Raw genomic sequence first — 6,016 nt, 5'->3', positions numbered from 1 at the left:
TCTCTCAGCCCCACCCACCTCACAGGGTGTTTGTTGTGAAGGGGGAAGGGCAAGGAGATCGTAAGCCCCTTTGAGTCTCCTGCAGGAGAGAAAGGGGGGATATAAATCCAAACTCCTCCTCCTCCTCCACTTTGGCCAAACTTATTTTTTCTTGCCTCAGTGACTAAAGCTATATTTGCAAGTTACAGTGAATGCACGTACATCTTGCTTGAACACGCATACATCTGTTGGTAAGAAACGGCCAACATGAGTTCACTTTACGAATGAAACCCTGGATGACAACATGGTTTCAGTGTTCATCTGTACATGTGTCGAATGTAACATGAGCATTACTCAGTACATCTATACAGAACAATCAAGTGTATATTGTACATGGATCGTACATGTAATCACCATAACTTGTCAACAGGATTGAAGAAAACCAAGTGAGGCCTTAATTCTACATGTTAGGACTGTTACTATTACCATGAAATCATTTTATTTATGATCTTTGGTCCCTGGCAGAATACAACATTGTTGTGTAGTGGTTAAGAGCAGGTGCATTTTAATCTGGAGAACCGGGTTCGATTCTCTGCCCTGCCATTTGAGCTGTGGAGGCTTATCTGGTGAACCAGATTGGTTTGTGCACTCCAACGCACATCAGCTGGGTGACCTTGGGCTAATCACAGTTCTTTGGAGCTCTCTCAGCCCCACCCACCTCACAGGGTGTTTTGTTATGAGGGGGGAAGGGAACAGCGTTTGTAAGCCCCTTTGAGTCTCCTTATAGGAGAGAAAGGGGGAGGGGGTTTAAATCCAACTCTTCTTTTTCTTTTGAGAAGTCTTTGGAATTCATCCGTAAAGATGCCTTTGGTTTCATTCCAGTTCAGGGGAACATAATAAGTATACATACATCATAGTTATGGATACTGAACTGATGCTACTGAGTAAATACAAGCAATAATTTAGCAAGTTGTAATTTAGCTATGTTGTGACGTGGATGGCCCAGGCTAGCTTGACTTCATCAGATCTCAGAAGCTAAACAGGGTCAGCCGTGGTCAGTATTTGGATGGGAGACCACAAAGGAAGTCCGGAGTTGCAATGCAGAGGCAAGCAATGGCAAAACACCTCTATTAGTCTCTTGCCTCGAAAACTCTACGGGGCTGCCATAAGTTAGCTGCGACTTGACAGCTCTTCCGACTTAGCTATGACAGCTGAATACAGACTACAGTTTTACAGGTAATGATTTACCACTGTGTGTGTGTCCCACTTGCTAATCTGAGGTGTAGGTCGCACAAGCAGCAGAAGAGGTGGTAAAACTGTTCTTGGATTGTTCCAAACCATTCTGCAGGTTGAAGACCAAGGAGTTAAAATAGTGAATGCTGGCATGCCAGCAGAAATGTGATGTGTGTGTGTACTTCTGTGCATCTGGTCTGCATTCTGAAATTACATTGGGTGCCTATAGATGTGGGATGAGAAATACAATCCATGCTCAGTGCTCACCAGTGTAACTTGTGGACTGTCTTGCGCTGTGTAAATAACAACTTAGTAAGCCACTTGTGTATTATCATCCTTTGGTGATTTCTATGTTCAGAGTTTGGGTTTGTTTTTACATCTTTCAGACATGCAGCTCCATACCTGCCTTCTGGATTCAAACACCTTGTCTGTTGAGGTGTGAACTTGATGCTACTACGATATGTAGGAATTTAATTCCTCATTTGTGACTGATAAAGAAGCTGGAGATGGAATATCCATCTCACCGCAGGACAAGTACTGTAGCGAACTGACCATTTGGTGAATATTCATCTGAGTTTGCCTGGTGTAACATCCTGCTAAACAATGAGGAAGGTTTTTACTTCACACGTATAAATCTACCTCACATGAGAAATTTGGCATGAGTGTGTGCGGGAAACGAGGGACAGAGAAATGGTAAAATGCACCTCTGTATAGGACAGTGATGGCGAACCTTTTCGAGACCGAGCGCCCAAATTGCAACCCAAAACCCACTTATTTATCGCAAAGTGCCAACCTGGCAATTTAACCTGAATACTGAGGTTTTAGTTTAGAAAAAAATGGTTGGCTCCAAGGCGCGCGTTACTCGGGAGTAAGCTTGGTAAAGCAACGTGCAACGCTTTGAATGGGTGAATCACGACCCTAGGAGGGTTTATTCAGAAGCAAGCCCCATTGCCGCAACCGAGCTTACTCCCAGGTAAAGGATCGTGCCCAGGCCAGCCTAGATGTGTGTTGCTGGGGGGTGATTTTCCACCCTCCCACATGACGAACTCTGTGCTCGCGTGCCCACAGAAAGGGCTCTGAGTGCCACCTCTGGCACCCGTGCCATAGGTTTGCCACCACTGGTATAGGAAAATATGGAGAACAAGTTTACTAAGTGGTATTTACACAATACAGACTGTTCACAAGATAAATTTGTGGAGCATTGGGAGGGAGGGAGAGTGGAAATAGTGCTTACTGGACCTCTTTGGTAGCACTTGTGAACAGAGTCCACATGGATACAAATATAGACGTGTTAGCTTTGTCTGAGCAATTGAGAGTGTGTTAATGTAGGGTTGTGCTTGTGTGTAAGCTCTAGTCACAAATTGTGTTGAATGCTTGTAATTTAAGGCTCGTGGGTGTGGTCCCCCCATACATGTGTTCATTCTCCCCCAGTGTATCTTGCAAACAATTCCAAGGCAAGATGACTACTTGGTAAGTGGTCATCTGTGTTCACACTTGGTAACATCTTGGGAAGTGGCGTGTGGAGAATTTTACCTCACATTTTTACATTTACCTCGCAGCAAACATTTGGAGAGAAGTAGGAGAATGATGAGATTTTCCTGATTGCTTGGCAAAACAATATGTAAACGAGGATATTCCCCCCCCCATCACCAAATAACATACAAGCTTAGTTTCAACAAAAGCTGCATTTCTGTTGATTTAGCAAAAATAAAATTTCTGTAGCCCCCCCAAATGTCAAAATGAGAGCTTTGTATGAGTTTATGCTGTATTTAGCATTATTACTAATTTTGCCAATAGCAAAATTAACCCTTATTCAGAGTGTATTGTGTACATTTAAGGGAATGAGTCCCATTTTACAGTTTTTGCTTTTCAGTGGGATGTTATATTTTTTAAGGGACAGATCTTTATATATTTATTTTTAACTCCTGGAGATTGCCAGCCGTTGAACCTGAGTGAAAGAAATGTAGCTTTTAAAAAGTGTATAGAAGTCTCGCATCTTGCTGTCCTTTGTCGCGCTGAATTCTACCTACGTGATTGAGATTCTTTGGTTCTAAAGCCTTTGCTTTTTTCTAATTTTGGAAAGTTTAAACTTTTACTAAAATGGGCTGCAGTCCATAGAAGTTATGTGCATGGGTCTGTGGGCGAACATACAAATTATTTATACAGCGTCTGACCACCGGGTTCCTCTGTCCCAGCACTGTGTCACTTTGGCTGTCTGGGGCTGTCTGAGGTTTTAGGTTCAGAGGTAACTTTCTCAGCTGCACTATTAGAGAGCTTTTTTTTATCCGGAGAGCCTAGAACTGGATCTGGAACTTCAGCATGTAAAGAATGTTCTCCGCCGCACAGGAACAGCTGGAACTCTTAAAATTGTTTCACCAGGAGAGTGTACCAGCTTTAGTACACCGCGAGAATGGTGTAGTGGTTCAGAGTGGTGGACACTCCTTCACATGAGTGACAGACTCTGATCTGGTGAATTAGATTTGTTTCGTTGCTCCTCCACATGAAGCCTGCTGGGTGACCTTGGGCCACTCACAGTTCTCTCAGAACTCTCTCAGCCCCACCAACCTCACAAGGTGTCTGTTGTGGGAAGAAGAAGGGAAAGGAGTTTGTCAGCCACTTTGAGATTCCTTAAAGATAGAGAAGAAGAAGAGTTTGGATGTATATCCCCCCTTTCTCTCCTGCAGGAGACTCAAATGGGCTGACAATTTCCTTGCCCTTCCCCCCTCACAACAAACACCCTGTGAGGTAGGTGGGGCTGAGAGAGCTTCGAGAAGCTGTGACTAGCCCAAGGTCACCCAGCTGGCGTGTGTGGGAGTGCCCAGGCTAATCTGAATTCCCCAGATAAGCCTCCACAGCTCAGGCGGCAGAGCGGGGAATCAAACCCGGTTCCTCCAGATTAGATACACGAGCTCTTAACCTCCTACGCCATATAAAAATCAACTCTCCATCTTCTTCTTCTTGAATCACATCTTTCTATTGCCAAAGCCATGATCTTTTCTCAGCATTTAACTGTGTATAGAAAAGAGAATTTAAACATTTCACTTTACTTTTTTAGTGGAATTATGCCTGTGCAAAATTTTGCCCCATCCTATATTTTCACACACACACCCCAAAAATTATGACTAACATTTCTGTCAATGGTGGCACTAGTGGGATCAACATAGTACTTGTTCATTGTCACTTTTCCAAACTCAACCACTAAATCATGCAGCGTCTGTGAGCTACAGCGGTCTTTTCTTGGGCCTCGGTCTCCAATGTGCCAGTACTATTTAGATTTGTGCCATACAACACAGAGATAAGATAATTCTTACATGTCTGGAAGTTACATTTCTGAATAAGAATTTGGAAGGGTGTCTTTAGTAGGTTTATTAGTTTTGGACATTGCCTTGTTTGCAAATGCTTCTAGATCTGCTAAGCGCGGAGGTAAAATGTCAGTGTGTGAAGGCAGCAGTGGAAGGTAAGAAGGGGAAGACCGAAAATAGCGTGTGAAACTTTGGTCATATGATAATGTAATTCTTTGTTTTGTTTTGAAATTATTTTTATAGCTCTGCTCTCTCCAAGCGCTTACAAAAAAAATATTTCTGCCGTTTTATACTTGTTGTAACAAGGTATCCCACAATGGCTTTTTTTATTTTTATATACATATATTTTCCCCCTTCAAAAATGCCTATCAATTCTACTAATAGAAAATTATTTAAGGAGTTTAAAAATGGCTAAAAATCTATATATCTTAATAAAATGCTTGAATGCTTTCATACGTGTGTTGCGACTTTCTCAGCGTAAACTGGTGACTGATATCTGGACCTATTTGTACATGTTGAGTTCAACTACAGTGGAACCTCGGTTTTCGTTGGTAATACATCCAAAAAGAATCGATGAAAACCGAAACCAATGAAAACAGAGGCAAACTTTTCCATAGGAATCAATGTAAATCCAATTAATCCATTCTAGACACTCCAAAAAACATACCAAAAACACATTTTGTGGTGAATAAACATAGTGTTTAATGCTGAAATCAGTAACAAACAATAACATTAGTATCAGCTTCAGAGCCAGTGGATCAATGTCGCGCCAGAAAGCTGTCCAAAGAGGTCTGTTTCTGACGCCTTTTTAAGATTTGTCTGAAATGGGGCAAGACATTGTCATTAAACAAGTTGCAGACACGGCCTGCAACAGCTTTGTCCGGGTGATTTTTCTCCACAAACCCCTGCACCTTACTGCAAATCGATGAAAACCGAGGCAAATCGATGAAAACCGAGTCAAATTTTTCACTGGAAAAATCGATGAAAACCGAAGGCAATGAAAACCGAGGTTCCGCAGTATTTGGTTGTTATGCTTGCCTGGCTGTTTATGTGTCTGAACTGGCACTCAGTTTCTGCCATAGAAATGAAATGCAGGAAAACATCGCTGGCTTAATTTCTCCTTATTGGACAGCTTGTAAAAGTAAGATCCAGATGAAAAGGTTTCCTTTGCAAGCTTTGTTTCAACTGAATTGCGAATGGCACAAAAGGATCCTTATTCTTTCCGGCGAGGAACATGTAGGACAAACTTCCCAATTCTTTGTGTTTCTTGGCCTTATACACATAATTCCCCTACTCTGCCTGTAGTATGTGAGGCCCAAGCTAGAAAACTCTGCTGCCGGAGATTGTAACATGCAACTCTTACCACCGTTGATTTCTCAGCAGCTGCGGTGCTCAGTTTTAATTGTCCCTTTTTGCACACCAAGAATGAACGCTGCTATTACACTGCATACCTCCCTGAACTTGAATATTTTGGGGCACGTGTGTAACGTTCTCCGGTAGGT

This window comes from Sphaerodactylus townsendi, linkage group LG13 (genome assembly GCF_021028975.2).
Source record: "Sphaerodactylus townsendi isolate TG3544 linkage group LG13, MPM_Stown_v2.3, whole genome shotgun sequence".
Taxonomy (NCBI): domain Eukaryota; kingdom Metazoa; phylum Chordata; class Lepidosauria; order Squamata; family Sphaerodactylidae; genus Sphaerodactylus; species Sphaerodactylus townsendi.
The sequence above is the reverse complement of the archived record's forward strand: the minus strand, read 5'-3'. Positions refer to the sequence as shown.